Source organism: Opisthocomus hoazin, chromosome 20 (genome assembly GCF_030867145.1).
Source record: "Opisthocomus hoazin isolate bOpiHoa1 chromosome 20, bOpiHoa1.hap1, whole genome shotgun sequence".
Lineage (NCBI taxonomy): Eukaryota > Metazoa > Chordata > Aves > Opisthocomiformes > Opisthocomidae > Opisthocomus > Opisthocomus hoazin.
In genome coordinates this window covers 16,544,862-16,567,969 of record NC_134433.1, presented here as the reverse complement: position 1 = coordinate 16,567,969, position 23,108 = coordinate 16,544,862, and the positions used below count along the sequence as shown (strand labels likewise).

Genomic DNA, 23,108 nt, shown 5'->3' with positions numbered 1-23,108 from the left:
TTCTGCAGCAAACCTCTAATATTAGTGGGTTAATTAATTTGCACAGTGTGACCATGGGCACAATGATTTGTTTATGATGTTCTTAAATATGGTGAGTGTGATGTCAGGCATAGGGATAAAGATCAGGAGGTTTATCAGGGCAAATCTCTGATAGTAATCATATAATTTGCACCTCTGTTTTATGTTGGGTAAGCACATTTGCTTACTTCAGCGTCGAATATACATGTCAAGCAATTCAGTTGCTGTCTTGATTCAAACCTGCTAGCTGAGAAAGATAAAGGGTTTGGAAATAATCTTTATTTACATGTAACCTGGGAATTACTGGTTCAGGTGACTGGAAGGTCTGTTTCTTTGGTGAGGCAGACAACAATCATCATGTTGTACATGGAGAATTTTGTTAGTTTAAGAGTCTTTGCTGATATTTTTCCATGTGAATGATCAGCTAGCTTGGGATATTTGATTTCCTGATAGCCTCAGGAGAGCCCCTGTCAACATCTGCTCTTAGAAGCAGAACATAGTAGCAGGTAGAGCATGAGCTGTGTTGTCTCTTCTCTGAATATACTGCAGTGCTCTGCTTCTGAAGTCCAAGAAACTTTAAGGTGTTTAACACAAATTGTGCAGATGAAGCGATACTCCATGTGAGTTACACGATGAGAATTTGCTAGTTATGCTGTTGCTTCACGTAATCCTGTACTTGAAATCAGGTGTTTTCAAAGAAAATAAATCTTGCGCTATGTGTACTTGGGAGCAAAAAAAAGTACGCCTCACATGTAATATACGTATTTACAGTGGGGTTTTTTTGTCAGAAAATGACTGTAATGAATGAAGTACCTGTCTTGCTTCTGGAGTTGAGTAATCTATATAGGGTTGGGCAGTAAAATTCATCAGGAAAAGTCTGGTGCAACATTTTGCCAGAAACCTGAATAGAATCTTCTACGGGTCTGTGAATATCTGAATACTTTTATTTTTCTTGGACTCAGCAGAAGGGGAATTGCTAAGAAAAAGTACTAGATGCAAAAATGAAGTCACTAATTGAAGAACACGGACTTCTTATAGTAAGCAGTCTCATAATTCTATTCATATCATAAGTTTAAATAGGAGAAATATTATAAATTTGACATCTTCCATTTTTAACCTTTTATGTGAAGGTGGAAATAATTGATGGAAATAATTAGTATTAGTGATAGAAACGCAAAGTTTTCTAAGTTCTTTCAGTTGTTTTAAGATTATTAATGTTTTTCCTAATCCTGCTTTTTGCCATGATAATATCCCTTTAAGGGTTTTCTTTATCAGATCAATTCCTTTCCTACTAGGAGAACTAAAGCTTTTCAGCTGTCCATCCAATTTATCCTTCTGGACTAAATATCTCATATCAAGATAACCAGCCGCAATACTCCCCTCAGGAGATTTGTACCAGTTAAGTTACGCATCACTAATTTCTGTGGCATTGGTGGACCAGACAGTTGCGAGAAAGCTGTTTTGTAAACAGCTATGGCTGTTGGGGGTTTGTCTTTACTCTTTTTGTTGAGGATTTTTGTTTGTTTTGAAATCCATCTTTTACCTGGCAGGTATTGAAAACCTGCAGATTTACACATGTGCATGAAGAAATACGGCGTAGCTTTAGACAGTTCCTTTTGGGATGTTAATTACCTACGAATCTCACATAGTACTAATGAGGGCCCATGTTATACACAGCTAAGCAAATTTATTCTGAAAATAGTTGTGATGGAGAATATGCCATCCAAGAGATACAGGGCTCTTAAAGTACAACAGCCGTTTGTAGCTGTAGTGTAAATCTCATGTGTCTGTTGGTGTATGTGTGCCTGCTGCCACTGAGATGGCACTGTCTGAAGTGTGTCGGTCTGAAATCCAAGCATCCTAAAGGCTGCTGGTAACTTTTCTTTTGCCCTGCGGTCTTAATGACATTCAATTTAATTCACTGCAAAGGAAAGTGGGACGTAAATATTCTGTGAATGAGACTCTGGGGTGACATAGTAGCAGCCTGGCATTAAAAAGAAGAGGGTGCAGTCTGAAGAGAAACTGTATCTAGATGATGGTGGCAATCCAGAAGCCACTGCTGCAGGCGTGTTTACCAATGTATATGATGAAGAGATGACTCTTGTTCCAGCATGCAGTAAGCCTTTTTTTTGCGGTGTGATGCTATACTGCTCAGCAGATCACAGAGGATCTATACAGCATCAAAATTTCCACATCTATCACATGTAAAATTTTCTGAATTGCTTCTGATAAGTAGTTGGACATTATTAAGGTTCCAGTTGTTTAGTAGATGACTTGGATGTTATCAGTGAAGTGCTTGCTTAGCCTTCACATACTGTGCTTCTGCTGCCCTTGCCTGGAAGCCTTGTTACTACACAGGTTCATGTGTGTATTTATTTCTGGGGTTTTGTGAGGGTTTTTTTGTATTGTATGCAAAGAGACAGAATTGGTGAGAGCTCAGCATGTATCAGTTGCATTTTGTACTCTGTAGCCACAGCACTGGCACCGCTTACATCCCTGGTGTCTCTCCAGCTCCTGCACATCACTGACCAAGTTTAACAAAATGGAAAGAAACTGTGGTGCTATATTGATAATTTGAGTGGCAAATGTAATCTAGCAGGAAAACAGGTTACTGCCCAGCTGGAATGCAGACCAGGCTTCAGTTAATCCCTCCCTTAGCCAGCGGAAGGTGGCTTTAATTTATTTATTATGTATTTGGTTGTTTTTTCAGCACTGATATCTGCAAATGCTATAGCACTGTTCTTGTTTTACTCTGCATTTGCCACATCAGTAGATGTGGTAGGACATGAAGCTATTCTGTCACTTGAGTCTAATCCCACATAGTGCCGTAGGATCTTGTGAATTGCTCTGGGTTTATACAGAAGTAAACGACGGTATAACATGTCCTTTTTAAGAACCTACTACCAGTCATCTTAGGATTTTTTTGTTTTGGACAGCTGAATTTCTTTTCACTGATGTTTAAAACAAAACTAATTTGATGTGATTATTAGAGAAGGAAAATTGAAAAGGCAAAATCATACAGAAAGCTCATTAAAATGGAAAAACTGGAATAACTGGGTAATTGGGCACTGATTCTGTCCTCACCCCCTCACTTGCTGTATGAGCAGTTTTGTATTAAAAGTAACGTGTCTCCAGGATGATGCTACAGTATTTGTTAGTGCTGAAACAAAATTATTTGCTTGGTTTTTTTCCTCTCTCCCCATTCTTCCAACATCTACATGTGTAGATCTGTCTTGTGTATTAGTCATATCTAAGGCTGCTCCTTTCGAGGGAAAGTGCATCAAAGTTTATGGAATTCTATCTTCGGTTAGGAGGGGAATGTTTTGGGGTGGGATTTTGTATTGCCATTCACTTTTATTAGATATTAGGTGACTGGATGTGAAACGGAATGATGTGACTGAGGACTCTGAGGGCTGCTAGCATGAAGCCCGTGCACAGCATGTTGCTCTCAAGTGTGTTAATGTGAAACAAAGTTCACAGGCTATGACCTGTCTACTGAAGTGTGAGTGTCAACTTACGTGATTAAAACTATGCAAACAGTATTCCTTATTTTCTATTCTCAGAATGTTTGCAGGCGAATCACCATTTTTAAAAAGTATTTCACACTGTAAATGCTCAATAATTGTGTTGGGTTTTTTTTTTTTGCTTTATAGGCTGATCCAATAAATTGATTATAAATCTATCTTGCTGAATGTTTGCTCTTTCAGTCACCCTGCCTGTGATTATTCTGATATAAAACAAAGAAAATATATCACTTTCTGTTTTGGATGATTGATAAAATAGATGCGATTGCATGTGCAAATTTTAAGATTATTTATGAAGGTGACTTTATTGCTTCTCCTCAGTACTTATAGTATAAAAATACATCTCAATGAAGGTTCATAGCAAGAAAATAGAAAAAGCTGAACAATAAATTTGAAATAACATTTGGAAAGCTTTTCTGTTCTCTAATTACCATAATGTTAATTGTGTCTTGCAGTCTTCAAACTATGCTCTAGTTGGGAAAGCACGTGCTGAAATCTGTTCCTGTCTAGGAAAATGCTTGAGCTTAATTTTAAGGATGTCTGTAAGTTTTATTAGTTAAATGACTCATAACTATTTGCTTAAATCCTATCCAGTGTTAGCCTGATTACATTGCAATTCTAATATATTTAAATACTGCAGTAAATAAGATAAATGAGTGCTGGTTTTGCTGTGAACTTACCACTGATTTTTGACTTTAAAGGCATTTTTATGGTATACAGTTCAAATCAGAAAAGAATGGAAATTTCAAATAATTTTTTTAATATGCTGAAATGTATTAAGTTACACAAAAGAATCCATATTATAGTAATCCTTCATATATACAGGAAAAGAGTACCCAGCGTGCATGGCAGATGGTTTCAAAGGAAATCCTCGAGAGCTAGGATTAAAAAGCAATTTTCAGCAAGTTTAAAATGGGTCTCCATATTTGGGTCACAGATACTAACTCTTTCATTGCAGATAAATGAGGGACAAGTTGTGTCGGATTATTGTGGAAGTGTTTCGTGATAAAAGCTGACCAGTGCGTGCTGTGGAAGAGAGAAATGAGAGTGTCAGTTGATTCCACTTCTGATCCTGTTCTAACAACAGTGGGAAGTAGAGTTGTGATGTAGAGAGACAGCGGTATGTTGCAAGTAAATGGGATTCATCATTTGGCTAACAAACATTGTCAACCCTTTTAAAAGTAGTGTGTATATGGCTTCAGTTTTTGACTGCCCACTGACGCAATTTTACGTAAAGACAAACACAAGAATTGAAGAACAAAATATAAAGAATTATTCTGATTTTGTTGTTCTGAGTCTGCAAAGTTGGAATTTTCAAGGAAACCCAAAGTATAAAATTGACAGTACCTAAATCGCATTTCGTTTCGTATTTCTAAACTCTACTCCTGCCCCTGCCAATTTTCATTGATTTTATTGGCCTTTGGATCAGAAGTTCATACTTTGATACTACAGCAGAGATGTGTGGATAATCCTGCTCCACTCTCCTACCCATGACTTCTTATTTTAAACTTTTTCATAAATAATTTTTGGTGTGTTAGGAATGGCAGATTTATACTGGTTTACATTTAGTAAATTATATGTGGTCGCTATTTATTGAAGTGTAAAGACTTTACATATAGCGCTTTTCTGTTCCTTTTGGTATGGGAAGTGTGTCTGATTCATGATAAATAAGAAATTGAACAGCAATACTTTTATTCAGTCATAGGCAGGAATGAACATGGGCTTCATGTTTTGCTTGGAAGTATGTCTGCACTTAGAAACAGAAAGCAAGAACACTAGAACTTGATTTTTTTTTTTTTAATTTATATTCTAAAACAAACAGTACCATACAAACATTGTTCCAGGCTGCAGCCGTTTGCTAGAGGTGTTCAAACATCTGGAAATATTATCATCAATATGTTGCATAAAAGTGATTGAGTGCAGATCAGCTTTGTATTCTAAGACCAGGAGAAGACACTGGGCTTTTAGTTGGTAAAAATAGCACAGCAAGTTGGAGGCTACTGGCTTTACCTAAATTATGCCAGCTAGTAAATGTGTTGGGAATGTAGTTCGCATTTACATCAGTGCTCCTTTATACACTTCTGGCAATGTAAGGGAACACCGAGTTTGACCTGAACTAACTTTTCTTCTAAAGAATCTTCTGTTTCCAGAGTAGAAATTCAAGTTAGACCTTAAGCAATGTTTATCACTAAACAGTGAAATATAGCATCTGATTCTATTTTATTGTGTTCTGAAAGCTCAACTGGCTGTATTTTGAGTAGGTTTGGAAAGCTCTCTGAGCAAGGGTGCCTTATGCTTTGCTAAGTAAATTACAGAAGTAATTGCTGGTTTAAATTTCAGCCTATGGAGAAGTTAATTGCATTGCTCTTTGGCTATGTCGTTGTTGTCTTTGTTAACAGCAAAGGACAATGTACTTCTGAAAGGGCATCATAAATGTCCTAGTGGGATAACTAACTGCAGGTGTATCTGCAGAATGTTAATTAACAATGGTAAATAATAGGTGTTTTCTGCAGTACGGGTCCAAGGTCGATATCAGAGTTCCTATCTGCTATTCAGAAAAGAAAATTCAGATGGCAGGTGAAAATAATGTTACAAGGCAGCTTTCGGTGTTCAATTCTTGTACCAAAGCCATAAAGCTTCAGTGTACTCAGGGCTGACTTTTGGTTAGGGTTGAGTCTGTTCTTCTGGGTCCTTGGTTTACATCACCTCCTATGGGAAGTTTACCTGTGTGCATCTTAATATGACAAGACCTAGCTTCATGCAGTCTTACCAGTGTTTTTTTCTTAGCATAATCTGTGTTTCAGATGATTATTCCAGCAAAAGGAAACATTTGGTCTTTTTAGTTGTAACAATTGGCTCTTAAAATTCTTGAGGCATCAGGACAAGGAATAAGCTTAAGGAAGCGTTTGAAGTGGAACAGGGAAGTGGGTTAGTGGATGTTTGCAGAGCACTCCTCCGTAGCATGGGAACAGCATGAAACAGAGCTTTGAGATAGTGGTTACATTAAAAAATTTTACAAGTAAATGGTAGAATTTAGTATTATAGCCTAATTAGAGGCAAAATTCAACATCTTGGTGTTAGCATATTCTCTCCTTACTCATCTCTATCAGGAGCTTGGGAATGAAAGTAACTAACTTGCATATATGTAACAAAAGGGAGAAGAGGTAAGGGAATGCAAAGAGACGACTAACATAGATGAAGCAGTGGATTAGGAAGACATTTTGTGGCATGAATGAGCAATAGTAGGACAACATTGCATCCAAAGAAAAGGGCACTGGACGCTCAAGATGCAGACTGAGATTCTGGATGGCAGTGTTAATTGTGTGAATGGATGACAGGCTTTGCCTCAGATGTCTTGCGAGAAAGGATACATAGGCCTTTGCTGCAAACAAAGCATCTCCTATGAACATAACCACAGTGTGACTGGTTTTTTTAATGCTTAATTCTTTTAACCCATGTTCCCAGTGTAATTATGTGCCTGCAGAGGGCAATTATGAGTGCCTGATTAGATATCAAAAATTGAATGTCCCAAGCTATTGTCAACCATCATGTGTTGTATTAATACTGGAAAAAAAAGACACCCATGATAACAGCTATCTTTGATCTGTATGTTTGTAAATGTAGTTCAGAATTTTGCCTTCGATTTTTCAGACTTGCGTCTCTCAAATGGAGGCATAACAGATCAGATTCTTCTGTCATTGTTATCTTCAAGGACTTTTGTTTCAAGTGGTTTTGAAAGTTTCTGTGAAGTACCAGATGATCTGAGATAAGACCTGGTCTACATGTCTTTGGATAGTCAGAGCAATCCATTCTCTTGGCTTCAACAAACTTATGATCAATTTCTAAATAAAGGAATTAATGTTGACAGCACAGAGTTAGTTGATTTCCTTTTCTCACTGTACAATCAAGTATTCAGTAAGGCAGGAGTTTCTTGTATGGAGTCAATTGTCTCATGGGTCAAAAGCAGGTTTTTTTGTCAGGTCAAAACACAATGGAAGGGGAGTAAGCTCTTGCAGATCACTGCAAGATGAGACAGATAGGTGGAAAACGGAAGTGTGAATTCTGTTAGGGTCCAAAGGAGAGTCATCCAGAAACTACACCAAGGTGCTTCTCTGAAGCAATGTGTGACATGCTGTTTAAAGGTGTTAAAAAGAATACTGTGAAAGGGAAGATTCTCAGATGTTGTTTATCTGCTAGAGCTGTAAAAATGTTCTACTTCTGTTGTGCGTTGTTTGTTTTCAGTTAATATAACTCTCGAGGAAGTAATTTATAGTTTTCTGCAGCTGCCTTGGAAGTGATTTTTGAAAGTGAAGGTCAGTACTGCAAGTAGGGTGGTGTTCAAGAAGTTATTCGCTTTGCTGCCTCCCGCAGAAGTGTACGTGAGCATTTTGAGATGACATTGCACCACTATGGCAGTGGGACTGGAAAGCCAAATAATCATCCAGGCCTAATACTTTTAAAATTTTACTGAGGAGCTACCAGACTCTTCTAATGTTCATAAATGCTTTTTCCAAAGCAACATTCTCCTCTCTGACAAACATGTAAACCTCTGTGAAATTATTATGTCACTGTACAGAGTTCCAAATACTAAAACTGAAGGCTTTTTAAAGTAGTTAAATGCTTTCTTACCTTCAGAAACTCTTAACAGGAAATATTGAGGGTTCAGTTCCACTGAGCACTTTGTAATTTCTCTCTACTTGTATGTTTTTGTAGTGTATATTTATTAAAAAGTGTTTTCTGAGTAGACTGCTGAAAGCAATAACCTATTCATATCAAGGCCATGAATACATGTTTAATGTAACTAGTTAGACAGAAGTGAAAGCTTACCTACTGAAAAATTGTGCTATAGGTGGGCTTCTCTGCACTGCTTTATTGCTGGTACTTTAAGTAGCGAGTTGAGAAACAGATAATGAAAATGGATTCTTCTCTGCAGGTCTCTCTTGCTTACTATTGGACTTTGACAGACCTAATCTGTGAAGATAATTAAAGTTCCTTTGCTCTGACTGCTGTAAGTGATTTTTTTTTTGTTTGTTAGTTTTATGGAAATCAATGGAAGCCTATTTGCCTCATGTAGGGAAAAAAGGTGAAAATGCCAAATCACAAACAAATGGTAGAAATGAAGTTGGTGCAGATTTGTTATATGACCATACATCTTTGCAGGAGATATTTCTAAACAGCGTTTTGTATTCAGGAACACCCCTGTCTCCGTTCCAGCAATGCTGATAAATGCGGTAGCAGAACCCTAATTGCAAATTACCAGTAAAGATGCCAAAGAAAACAATATTTTTGTACTTCTATCAGGACTACAAATAGATTAGTAATCTCAGCATGGTGGAGAGAATCTGCTGTTGCCGTGTGTATTGTATTTGATTGAGAATAAACAGCTGAAGTATCAGTATAGTATCTTAACCAGAATATCATGTAGAGATGTCGGAGGGGTGATAAAACTTGTGAATGAAAAATTTTCCCACTGGTAATGACACATGGTGGTGGCCCTGGCTGTTGTTTAGCATAACAGTAGTTTGAATTTCAGGTACCGTGATAACATAGCAGGAGACTTAAAATATGTCCTTACTGTTTAACAGATCTCTGACAGGAGCAGACTTGCCTGCTTTAAACCCTGTAAGTGTAGAAGCATGGCATCTGGAGCATCTGGGATAATAACCCCCACAGCACAGGGAATCCAGCAATTGTATCTGGTAGGCTACTGCAGGGAGGCAGAATGTGGGTGGGAGGCAGGAAGCAGAATGCCATGTGTTTGACCTTGTTTCAGCATCCCTTTAGTATCCTTGGGACACAGCTCTCTGCTGATGCTATAATTAATGGCTATGCATGTTGCTAATGACACACTTCTTACTTCTATGAGAGTGTCTTTAAAACAGTTGATGTTCTTGCACCAATGAAAACATGCAAACAGCTCTGCATATCCCCATTTTTTCCCCAAAGCTGTGGGAGCAATTTTCTGGCTTGTAGAACAAAGAAGTTAGAACAAATTACATAGCCAACATCTGCACCTGGCTCACTTATTAAGTGAATATTTGGCATAGATGCTAAAGTACCTTCTGCCAAGAGAGCCTTGCCAATACAGTTGTTCAGGGATGAAGGTATGATAATGTCTTTTTCTTTTTGATTCTCCAGATCTATCTTCTTGATTTGTCAAAGTCTAAACTTTGTTGGAAAGGAAAATATTTTTTTACTTTTAAATATCAGAGGTTAATTAACGGTGAATCAAACTTTTTCTAACCAACCATGTTAAGATTATGATGGTGTATCACTTTAGTTCCAGTGGCAGGAGTGTCACTTATGGATTGCCATTTTGATGGCTTTGAAGGGTAATCTGACCCATAAAAACAGAAGCATAATATTCAAACTGATTTTTTTTTTTCTCCTTCTTGGCCTGCCCTATTCTTGATGCCATCTGTGTTAGGATGGAAATGAGCCTGCTCCAAATGTGGTCTGCCAGTTTTAAGCAGAGTGGTAGTGCCAATCGCAGATGGATTTAAAGGAATAACCTCATGTGAACAAGAGAATGAAGAATCTCTTAAGAGCAGGAAGTTTCACTTGAAAGCATATTATGTCTGTTAAATCCTGTGGCCTATGGAACATCCATGAGACCTTTCCATCAATTCTTCATGTAGATTAAGTAAACTAAGCTTACTTTCTAAAAATCAAGAAAAAACCCTCAACTTCCAATCATCGCTGCTCTTCCTGCCGCTGCCTTCTATCACTGTGATCCATAATGGAATACAGTGCAAGAAGCTGACAGTATCTGATCCTGTCAAGTATTTGCAGTGTATCCATTCAGCAAAACCACTAACAGTAAATTATTTCATAAGTTTTGTAGATAAGTGTTTTTAATCTGCTGTATGATACCTGTTGAAATTATAGTATTCAGAGCCCTGGGCTGCCATTTCTGAATTCCTGTCTTTGACAATTAACAGAAATTTATGTTGTGGGTGAAGGTGAGTACCTGTCTGCTGCTGATGCGTCTTAGCTCAAAAATGAAGATATTTAAACACCTGATTTTCACAGTAGTCAATGAGATCTCAGTTCTCTTCTGCTGAATTTGAGAGAGCCTGTGCTCTGAAATTCAAGATTCAATTACCTTGTCTTGTGTGTAGCCACAAGTGTCTTGGTGCTACTTATAATCCAAAGAAACACAGTAAGCTATTTTCCACTAGTTAGGAATACGATCTACAGAAATCTCTGCGTTTTTTTTAGTATCTTTAAATCGATTACATTGTTTGAACAACCATTTGCTTTTGCAGAAAGGAAACGTGTAAAAGAAGGCACTCATCGATGAATATCATGTTCGTGACATACTTGAACATCTTTCTCAAGTCCTCTTCAAGCCTTTTATTTCCAGGCTAAATAAACACCAATTGCAGCAATGTCTCATCTACTCCCTTTAATTACTGCTGTTGAGAGAAAGTTTCTGCTGATGCAAATGTGCTATTTTGTCATGTCACATCAAATTGCATCAGCCTTATATTTAGGAACAAAAAGAGGGGGAGGCTGAGACAGGATGTGGCTACAAATGGAACCAAAGGGTTTTCTTAAATATAGGCTGGAAATAGACAATTGAAGCAGTGATGCTTTTTCAAGCAAAAAGCCATGAAAGGGAAAATCGAGTCTGTGACGGCAGAAATGAAAAGCAGGGCTGGGGGTGTGAGAAGAGGGAGTTCTAGATGGAGGCGTGGGCTGGTGTCAGGGAAAAGGTGATGAACTTCTCATTTACGCCAACACCCTTTGCATTGTCAGATTGGTGTGAAGTGGTTTTAGAATGCTAGACCACATACATCTCCTCTTGCTCCTTCTGTGCTGGCTAAAAATGTTACTAGCCGTGCTTCCCTCCAGCTTGTTGCAGGGCATGCCAGCTGCCTTTTCCTGTGTGCTTATCTCCCCTTCAGGTCTCAAAGCTGAACTCATTCATTGCTCCCAGCTTGAGTTATTTTGATAGAAAAAAAACCTATTGACTGGTCTTTGCTAACTTGGATCTCCAGCTTAACCCAGTCACTTTCAGGAATTGTCCTAAATACCATACAACTTTATTCTCAAGGACTTATCTGTTACTATAGACTGCCTTGATGTAGGGATTGTTCATTAGATTTTTACCTTCTCAAAACATTATCAAATTCCAAAGCCTGAAATCAGTGTGGTGCAAAATGGCTCAGCCTTACTCAAATCTTTGTGCCTGTTTACATGACAGTTGAATTTGCTGATGTTTGGAAGTATTTCTTCTGGCTCCTGTGTCAACCTGCAGAATTGGAAGTGTCTTCTGTGTAAGCTCCATAAGTAGAAATCACGTGGTTTTCTCTCTGTTATTTTTGCATGTGTTTTGTAGAGTTGTAACTTACTAAATGAGATTCTGGGTTTGTGGTTTTTTAGTGGGGTAACCAAACAAGTAGTAGTAGAGTGTGCTGAATTAAGCAGGAAGAAGTTGAAGAAGAAAAAAAAAAAACCAGAGACATACAATTGTGAATTGCATATAGCAAAATTTACTTAAACTGGAGTGGAAATATATGAAACAATTATTTTTCAGGTTCTTTGTATACTGTATTAAATTCTAGTAGCCTAGTAGGCTTTCAGAGTGCTAATATACAGTATTTATATATGCAAAATGTCTTTAGAGGTTAATTAACCCTTGAAACACTCTTGCATTGCGTGAGTGTTGTTGTTCAAGGCAACTGTCTGTTATAGATGAACAACTCAGTTACGCCTAAGTAACTTTGGGGAAACTCTGCTACAATCATAAAACTCAAGCCCAGTCATTAAGCTTGCCAGCCAACATAATTTTTTGGGGTTCAACAGAAATGAATAGAAATGTGCGGATTTACACCAGCTAAGAATTTGGACTACTGACTTTGTTGCCTTCAGTGGCATTCGCCTGGAGAAACTGTGGTAAAAAATCAAGTCCTCCAAATAGAGTTCCAGTACAGATACAATACCAGTATTCCAGATTCTTATGTTGGACATAAATTCATTTATGACAACATACACTATTCCAGTTTCTTCTAACTACTTCCAGCAATAACTCTCAGCTCACTAAGCTAAAATCAAATAGATTGTGGTAAATAAGCACAGAGAAAACTTGCAGTAGATGTCCAGATAAATGTAGGAGACTTCAGATGCCCATCACACTAAAATTACTTTAATATGTAGTGTGTCTTCCCAAATAACTTTTTTTTAAATTTTTTTTTTTAAATTGTTCTTGGGGAAAGTCAGTTTGGTTCTTCAGAAAATATTCGCAGCATCCCCATGGACAACACTTTTTGCCCTCTCAGAACTGGGCAGAAAATGGTCTAGTGAAATCAAATGCATAAATTAAGCATGTAATATAACTTTCTTTGAAGTGATGAGTCTGATCAGAGCCTGATGGCAATTAAACAGAGTTCTGAAAGATCGGCTGTGTTTGAGAATCACCAGAACTCTTGATGCAGACATGATCTGTAGGCGTGCTAACAGCACCTACTTATCAAATTGGAAAAATACTATTACTTTCTTACAGCTAAGCACTTGGATTCTCTCCTCATAAGTAATTGGTCATGTTAGAGGTAATATTTTTATTCTTGTCACCAAGGATGATAAAAATGCACTAGAAGTTTAGATGCTTGTATACTTACAGCATTATGACAAATTAAGTCAAGTAGTATTTCAGACTGAAGCTAGACAGGCAAAGGCATCCAGCTCTTCATGGTGAGATATTACCAGTTCTCCAGGGCTGTAAAATATTAGATGTAGTGATGCTGCAATCTAAACTCTTAATTTTTATATGCTTTACAACACCAAAATAACAACCCGTGGTGCTAAGTCTGTCTGCACAATGCAGCTTGATGGAAGCAGGGCAATGAAAGATTTGCCTCGGGGTTTACGCACAGCACTGCAGTGTGGTAGTCTGTGCGCTCAGGGGTCGCGGGCCCACAAATGGGAAAAGACGCGTCCCACTGACAGCTTCTAGCCTGAGTAGTGAGAGGCTGCTGTTGTTGGCTTGCCTGCAATACATGGTATTCTGCCTTGAGATTTTTATTTGGTAAATGCATCCCTTGTCTGTGGCAACTGCCTAGACTGTGAACAGAAGTGGAACAGCAGTCTAGGTGTGCTTCCTTGAGGGGTGGAGGGGGAAGGTGGAGTGTCTTGTAGAGATGCTGGTGATAATACTTAAAACATCAGTTTGCGTAGAATTTCCTATTTTTCATTTTCAGTTTAAGCTACTTCCCAAAACTTAAGACGATCACATCTGAATTTTTTTTCCTCCAATTACTTTTTTTAAATTTTCTCATGTGCTAAAATACCTTAGTAAAATATGTGTATTTTCATAGCAAAGAATGCATTTCTGTTATACTTTTTCAAAGCAATTCACAGAAATATTAAATGAGGAAGGAGAAAGATAGGTGTTTATTTTATAGTCGGGGTTTGTTTTGAACTGAGTAAGTCTGAAAATACTAGATAAAAACTGCAGATCAAATGAAAAGACTCTATAAGCATTCTCTAGATTATTCATCAAAAAACCACCCAACTGACAACACTACAACAAGAAAATGTTCTTAATTAATGTCTTCAGTTAAAGGGAAAAGCATAGTGGCTCTCTTAAATATATTATTAAATCTGTATTGTTTAGATAATAGGTTGGGGAAAGACACTTGTGCTGCGTGCCGTGTCAAATTTGTCAGGGCTTGGTTTAATTCTAGTTCACTTACTGGATTTCACAGCCATTTGTCTGGGTATTGGGGTAATTTGGAGGGCTGAGTGAAGCCAGATGACTGTAATGAACTCATTTTGTGTCTTTGACTCGTTTTGGCAAAAAAAGATGCTATTTATGGGGTATTTTGTATTGTTAAGATTTCTGTTTCTCCTGTCTCTCAAACTTTCTCTGGGCCGCTGTCTGCACCATCACCAATAATTACATCAAATTAATTCAGCATAAGTGAGTTAATTATTAGCACTGAAGGTTAACAACGTGACTCCAATTGAGCCAAAGCCTTTACCCCCTTTTCCTCAGGTTTCACAAAATGTAAACCAGTCTGAATCGTGGATGAAACCTAAGGCAGCTCCATTTCCATCAAGTGCTTTTGCCAGTCAGAACAGCTATCCTGCCACATTGATTCGCTCAGACGGGTGTTGACAAATGTGGTGTCTGCTTCAAAGGGAAAAGAATACTGTGGCATTCTGGATCAACATTCAAGTACTTTAGAAAAAAGATTTTTTCTTTTTTTTTTTTTTTTGGTCATTTCAGAGCTATTCAGTCAAAACCAGAAGGATAGAATAATCATTAATAAGAATTCGTGGATAGATGATATTGAACCTGATTTAGCTGACATAGATCAAAAAGAATTAAGACATAAGTTCAAAAAGTTCAGAGGATAGCTTTTGACATTAGGGATGCTGTTGTGAATCTGTGTAAGACGTAAGCAATTTCATGATTCCTTGTATGAGGCGGTAGTTTGAGAATCTGAAGATACAGTTTCTATTTGCGGCTCTGCTATTGACTCATTGTGTGACTTTGCACGAGCTGCCTTATTTTCTGGAGGACGATTTCTTTTCTCAGATAGCTTCCCTTTTAGAGATCTGAGAGGCTAGGGTTGTCTCTGCTTGTGCATCCACGGTCTAGGCATAGTGCAATGGGATATTTGAAGCACTGGTGTCTTGGTGTATTGCAGTGGATCTCTGCATTGAACTCTGCCTTTGCCAAGGGTAAACGCAAGCTTTTACCTATAGTGCCAAGCGCCAAAATTGCAATCCAATACTTGCTTTCAACAAAGTGCAGTGTGTTAGTTTTGATCTATTGTAGCAAGAACTGAGCTGGACACTCAGAGTTTTGGCTTGAGCTGAAGTCTATAGACAATAAAGCATAAACTTCCCATAACTTCATGTCAGCCAGAGCTATGAATGAGTTACTCGATACAGTTGTTACATTGTGTGTAATCAATTAGAAGCAAGCTCTGTACCTTCGGAAACAAATGTCCTGCAGATTTCTATAGTGTGTTTTACTGGTTTATCATTCTGGCTCCATGACAAAAATATCCAAAAGGCAGGAGGGGAAGTGGAAATATGAAGAAATCATGTTCCAGTTGTAAGATTTTTAACCTGGCCAACAGGATATCCAGGATCTATTTTTGGTTCTGCTATTGATGTGTTATGGGTAAAATGAACAATATTATTTAATTTCTTTCTTTGTCTTTTTGGCTAAAGTAGGGCTAAAGATATTTGGTTTGCTTTTATACTTGGTGTGAGTTCTGTGAGTTCTGTATGTGGTAAGAGTTATTTAACAATGGATGAATTTACTGGGACAGACTGCGAAAGATGGATAAAACTCTGTCTTGCTTAAACTGTTTACAAGATTCTGGGACAAAGTGTGAGTGAGCCTGCTGCTGACATTCTGATTCTAGGTTCAGATGGTATCATGTTGGAAAGAAATAAGATTACCTTCTGCTTTGAAAAGGTGCAGTACAATATTGCTAATAATATAGTCTATAACACTGTATAATAGTGTTAATTACTAATCATGAGATGATTGTCTGTTCTAAGCAACAGACAGCAGTGGCTTTAAATTGTAGGTAGCTCTGCAGTTCTCAAATTTGTAAGAATTTTTTTGAAAAAAATTTATTTTTTTATCTTACTGCTTTGACTGATGTTAATTTTTAAATTAAGGTGATGATGGTGGCCAGGAGGGCAGTCATATGACTAACATGGAAACCCTCAATATATGCTTTCTATTCTCATCTAAATTATGTCCATGACTTTGCCATGAAAATAGATGACAAACAGCCTTCCTCCTCCCAGGGTGTGCTGGGGTACGCAGGTGCCCTTTCAGCACCGCAGGGAGAGTTATGCTCCCGAGGGGTCTGATCCTGTACTATGAATGACTGCGGGTTTGTTCAAGTCCATGGAGCTGTGCTAGCCTGTTGATGCGGTTAGAGGTCTGATCTATCAGTAGGCTTTCAAAGCCTGTTTGGAATTTACAAAAGTGTCCTTTTCCAGCATACAGCTTCTGTTTTCCTTTTGGAAGCCTATGTTAAATCAGAATAGGCGAGAAACAACAAGGACTGAGCGAATATAGGCAAGAACACCTTTCTTCTGCGCTCAAACAATGCGTAGGCCTGCAGTGTAAAACATTACACTAGCTAACATTTGTCATCACTGTCTCAGCTGTAGTTTTAATTACTTCTCTCTTTTAATTAGGTCAAATTGTTAAGTAGCCCTTTCTGGAGCCAGGTACCAATTTCCTGGATGATGGAGTTCCTTCAACATTTTTCTTTTCATCATTGAAAGAACATCTTATAACTTTCTAGAATAACAGTATCTTATAATATGTAGAGGAGAATGATCCCTGAAAGAATAGGGGGGATGTATAGCTCTTTCACCGTCCGAAGCGTGGAGAATGTGCAAGACTCATACCGCAGCTGGCTTTGTGAGGAGCTCTCTCTTGTGGCATCCCACTGCAGCCAACAGAGGTATTGCAGGGATTAAGGTCCTTTCTCAAAAATCAGTTGCTGGACTGGGAACTCTCTCTTTGCAATAAGCTTGTTGCTAGCCAGACTTTTCCTTTGTTTGTCTTATGAAACAAAGCCTCTTTGAGATAGGCTAAGCCATGGAGAATGACAGTAAAGTTTTCAGGGAAAACTTGAGATATGGCTTTAAGACCTCGGAGATGTTCCTAAGATATGGCGGGCATCTGCCCACATGATTAGCTGTTGGTATGGTGACAATCCCTGATTAGTGAACTGTGCAAGTTAAAATCCCCCTTAAGAGGCTAAAGACTCCTAGACTTAAATGTTCTATAATACTGCTGGTTATAAACATTTCTGCCATGAACAGGCATGTATTTTGTTCAAGATGTGGTGGGCCAAATTCATCCACGGTGTAATTCCACCACAGACAGGATTTTGCCAGGGAAGGTTTTGGCTCAGATTATTGCTTGGATTGAGAGCAAAGGATTGGAGGATGCAAATTTCAGCAGGTGTGGATTTGAAATAATGAGGCAGCAAGTTGTTCTTGATGCTGCTGTAAAGGATAATGTAAATTGGGAAGGACGATTACAGGGTGCACTGTAGATACCAGGGCATTGTACAAGTACCATGGTCATTAGTCTGGGGATTATGTGTAGATGGTCAGGACTGGAAAGGACGTGCTGTGGTTGGTCAGTAAAATGAGAGGCCATACTGGAAAGCCCTGTTATACTGCAGGTTTTATGCCCTAGTAGGCTGCATATGATGTTGGCACTAAATGAATGTGAAGAGGTATACACTAGGCATTCTTGGTTTAAAAAAAAAAAGTTTTTTATTATCTTTAGTCAAGAGTGTGGGTCACAGTGACTGCTTTTGATTTTTGAAATCCTGACTCTTTACCTTCTCATGACTTTGCCCTTCTATTGAACTCTTGTACTTTTACTTTCCTAAGTAGAGCCCTTCCTGTACCGAGTGCTAGCTGCTTGTTTGAATTATGTGCTTTTACCAACCTGCATTTAAAAAAAAATAAAATTTAGAAAGTTGGATGGCATGAGCAAAATGAACCTATGTTAAAGCATAAAGGTAAAATAAATTTTAATCAGTTTCAGTGCTTCCTGAATTGAGTTAGCAGCCATGACAAAACCTTATGTAAAACTTAGTGTTTCTTGAGGACTAGCTGTAAGGTGCTTCTTCCCATGCCTACATCACCCATAGTTCATAGAATTAATGTTTTCATTAATCAAAATCAGCATGTTTGTGCCCTTCAGAAGGGCTTTCATACCTTATGCTGCTAACCAGGTATCCATCCTTTAAGAAAATTTGTGGTAGCTTATATGGTGCCCAATTGGAAGTTATTAAAAAACCTGAAGATTCAAAAAGCGTAGAAGGTGCTATAAGCCCAGCCAGAAAGTTATTAGACTAACTTTCATAAAGTAGCAGGGAGAACCATGATTGCTAAACTGGAACTAAGCACTGGAACATTTCAAGATACAATATTTGCAAGAAAGGAAGGAATGAACAGGCAGTCTTGTTTCAGAGCTTATGGCACCAGGATATAGCTCAATTCATATTTGGGCATGATCTCAAAGGTAGATACTTACAGACTGGGCCACTGAGAACAAAATTCACGTTGACAGCAGTTGAACTGAGCAGTATACAACTAGAAAGATAAAACTCTTTTGAGACTGTGCCTTTCAGAGTTTTCTTTAAGCTGGGAGAAGTCATTGTCAGGAGAAAAGAGTAAGTAGGGAATTTTGAATTGCATCTAAAGCCAGGAGATTCCTATCCCCTGCTGTTGTCTGGATTTGACATTTAGTGAGCATGCTCCAAAGAATACTACTATAATTAGTCTGAGCATGCTTATTAATTATCCAGAACGGGGTAATCTGGCCTCAGTGTGGGCAGTGTGTTTCCTCACTGGTGTTAGATTGCAAAAATCTCAATGCTTTATTTTCTGTTTGGTGTATTACCTGTCTCTGCTTTGTGATACCAAACAAGAGCGTAAGATAAAACATTTGTACTGTGGCTTTGGTTAATTTATATAAGTGGTCTTAATCGTGACAAGAATTTGATGTCTTTTTAAGGCCAAAACCCAGAGCTTTTGTGCCTTTTTATAATCCTGTTGATTACATCTATATTCAATTTTCTTTACAATACTTTTTTAAGCTTTTACTCAGACCCTAAGAAAAATGCGTTATAGGTCTGGTTTCCAGTTGCCTTAGTTGCTTTATATCAGCAGTAAAGGGATCATAAAGTGAGTGCAAATAAGAAATATAATGTACGTTTGATCTGTAAGAAAACTGTGCTTCTCAGAGCCTGAAAATATGGAGATTTCGTGTGCTGAGCAGGCTAGGCTACCAGGTGTGCTGTGCTCTGTCGTTTAGCCAGTTCTTAATTTCCCGTATGCCCTACTAATATTGTGTAAAGCGAAGTTTACACTGCAGGACTGTGTCCCTAGAATGTGCTGCTCTTGTACTGTCATTTGACACTGCTTCTCTGCCTTGTACATCAAGCAAAGCATAAAGCAGAGAACAGAAATAGACGTGAACAGCGCAAGACTGGCTAGCATCATTCATGCAATAGGACTTTACAGGCCATATTTAGAAAGGACAAAATCCACGACAATGACAGGCCACAGCTCGTCAGAAGTGATCACATCAAAACAGCAGATCTTAATAAAAGCCCAGCATGCTGCAGAGATGTGTTTGTTAGAAAGTGACTTCAGCATTGTACGTGCTCACCCATACACGAGAAGGGGTATCTCTGCAAGGCAGGCCATCGCCCAGGGCTGCAAAATATTCCGTAGCTCTATGAGTGAATGTGACTGGGTCGGGACGGACATTTACTGGTTTGCCTAGGGCGGCAGAACCCATAGAGCTGGCCTAGTCACTCTCCTGTGACCTGCTAGGGAATAAAGAAAATACATTGCAGTGTAATAACCAGAGAAGGCAGTTAGTTCCCTGAAACAGGCAAGGTTTGCCACTCTGCTGCAAGAAGTTGTAAGTGTATTTAAGAAGTTAGAGTCCAGGGAGTGTTCCAGGCTAGCCTTATATCGGTTGGGTGGCCAAAGTGAGAGAGTAGAATCTGGGCCTGTCTTGGTTCCTCATTTTTAAGAAGGGACATATTACTGCTGTGCTACTTCACTAGGATACTGTAAAATCAATACATTAAAGATCATGAGGTTTGCCTAGGATAGGGAATCATAGATTCCTGAGTTAGACTTCTAAGGATGTAATACTTTGAAGTCCTAAGAAAACATCTCCAGCCTGTATGCTGCAGGAGGAGAGGGGGAAGGGGGAGCCAACCTGTAAACAGCAGCAGCTCAGGTAACTCTTGCAGTCCTTTAATTAACACTTCCAGTCTCTGAAGCCCAGCTTTGGTGCCCATTTAACTCTCTCAATCCCTCCAGACTAGTTGTTATAACTGTTGAACCATAGGGATTTGCTTGAAAAACAGTCACACTAGCGGGGGGTGGGGGAATCTGAGAGTAGTGGCATAGTGTTGTATCAGTGTCATCATGGGTTCAGCTGTACACTGGGTCACTTGACAGGCTTGCTAATGCGGAGTGCCAGATTAATTGGCTTTGGTCAGCCTTTGCTTCACTATCTGAATATCATTATCAGGAATGTAAATGATTGTGCAATGCAGAGGGATGTCACAATAGTCTCAGTGTTTCCTTTATACTTGTCTCTTTTTAAACAGGGCTTTATCTAAATGCAAATGTGACTTCAGCCTTCTGATTAGGACATTATACAGTCATCCATTCCAGAAAAGCACAATTAGCAGATTATTTTATTTCTGACTCAACAGTTCTTGGTTTAGATAGTTTGTTTGTTGTGCTGTGCATGATATTTAAGTTACCAGAAGGAGATTTACATTATTAGTCAGGATTGTAGCCAGATTTTGTGAGGTCGAGGGTTTTTTCTTGGCCGATTAAAAGTGGTAACATTTGTGGGATTCAAGGGAAGGGAGAGTTTAGAACAAAAGGCGATAGTGCAGATTCTTACTGTGTTTCATTGTCCTTTTTGTGCAAAGTAAGGGGAAAATTATCAGTAGTAACTCTGCAAATTCTCCAATGTCGTGGTGTGTACAAGTGCAGAGTTTAGCCTTACCTTTTTTCCAGGATCTATTCACTGTTGAGTTGTACAGTATAGTGCCTCAGTATCTTAGTAGTGGGCCAGGTCATAAGATTATTTTTGATTATAAACAGCCATTTTACCAAAACAGCCATTGAGTTTTCCATGTGCTATGGTAGATTTCCAGTGAAGTTTTCACTCGAAATGATATTGCAAATACTGAAGTCCATGCTCAGGAAAACACAGAACTTTGGTTATAAACTTCCTGTGAAACTTACCCATGTCACAAAATTTGTAGCATTTTGCAGCTATGAATCTCTGGTAGAACTCATGATATCTTTTTTGTTTTCTTTCAGTATGGGAGCCTCATACAGTGTATGTTTGATAACTAGACCTGCTGAAAACTTCAATCTTCAAATCTATTAGAAAGTCCAGTATTTGTGGGTAGTTGAAGGTGTTGGGGTTTTTTTTTTCTGAAATTCATCAGTGTAAATGTATTTGTCACACAATTTGGATTGAACAGCTCATAATTTTCCTAAGAAAAATTACTGCAGTGGAAAATTCTTAATTATTTATAGTGAAACAATATTTTCAGTTCAATTGATCAGTTTAATTCTTCCCTGTTTATGTGACTCTGGTTTCTTGCTCTCTCCCGTAGCTTGGTTTCTTTATGCTGAAGCAAGCTGTCCTGTACATTCCCAACACATGAGGGTTCTTTACTTTTGTGACAGGAAATCTATTGCACCACTTAGGTTTAGTTAGAGCACAATGACATATGATGAGTTTACACATCAAAGCCTAGAAACAACTCAACAAATTGGATCTAGTCCCAAAGTATATTTTGGGATCTGCATTGAATTGGGATGTTTCACTGTATTTAGTGGGAATATATGAAATACAGGGTTGGGTTCTTAGGGTCAGTGGAACTATACCAATTCTGACTAGCTAAGGATCTAGCCCCAAAAAACCTGTGTGTAAAGTTAAATTTAGGTTCAGATCAACTCTTTTACAACTGCATATTCTAGATTTCTATACTGGATGATAAAAAACTATATCCCCATAGGTTCTGTGTAAGTACCAAGTTGAATCCTATAGAATCATAGAAAGTTTTGGGTTGGAAGGGACCCCTAGAGGTCATCTAGTCCAGGTTCTGATCTGCGTCAAGTTGAGGGAGTTGAGTATAGACCCAGGACATACTTTAATCTGCTGCATAGTGGGGTGAAGGTTAGCTTACATCTGAGTGCACACCTGGTCTGTATATTCTGCTCACCTGTAGCACTACTTATGTGTTGGTAAGTCACAATCAGTGATTAATGTCCTATCATTTATGTAAATGAAGCTCTTCATCTCTTATCTTTAACATGTATGTGGGTTATCTTTTCAAGAAATAGAACTTATTACTGTAGCAATTTTTTCTTTCCATAAATGTTTTTCATTAAATAAGGGAATTTTGATGTTTAACAGATACACTTTTAAAATTTTATTTCAGGAAAGCTTAATTTGAGATATAGTATCCAGATCCCAACTCTGTCTACACTCAGGATTATGGAATGGGTCCATTTTTGTCCTTTTGTTTTTAATCTACATTTGTGCATATTACGTGAAAGATTAAAAAAATGGCTCTTCTGTATGGAGAGTGTAAAAAAAAAAAAATTATGATAATGGCAAAAGGAATTTAAGCTGGGTTTTTTATAGGGTTCATCCCTTAGTTTCAAATATCCACTTTTCCTGTGGTCATTGGGCTGCTGCAGTATTTTGAGATGCTGTACTCACAGGAGACTAGACAATTTTAAGAATAAAAGTGCCAAGTATTCAGGGAGTGGCATCTAGTTTAACTGTATTGTAACTATGAAAGCCCAGCCTTTGCATTAGTCCAGTGGGGCAGCATGTCTCAAGCATTCACCTTCAAGGCACAGTTGTTTCCCTGTGGACCCTTTCTGTGACTTGTGGAAGGCTTTCTTCCTCTGCTGACCAGGTTAGCGTTGCTCCCCGTGCCGAGTCATGGGCTGCAAAGAAGTTGGATGGCTTCAGATATGCTTGTAGGT

General features: G+C 38.3%; 1 protein-coding gene across 8 annotated transcripts in view; it reads left to right on the top strand.

Annotated features, from left to right (window-relative positions):
- LYRM9 (LYR motif containing 9) overlaps positions 1–23,108 on the top strand; it is a 41,052-nt gene that overhangs the window by 9,185 nt on the left and 8,759 nt on the right. For 3 of the 8 annotated variants that reach the window (XM_075440092.1, XM_075440091.1, XM_075440090.1), the window contains exon 2: positions 8,476–8,550. The exons of 4 other annotated variants lie outside the window; for them this stretch is intronic. The gene's annotated coding sequence lies outside the window, so the exon portion shown is untranslated. Of the gene's footprint in view, positions 1–8,475; positions 8,551–9,191; positions 9,242–23,108 lie in introns of those variants that run through there. One more of the 8 variants, XM_075440089.1, reaches the window with a different exon arrangement.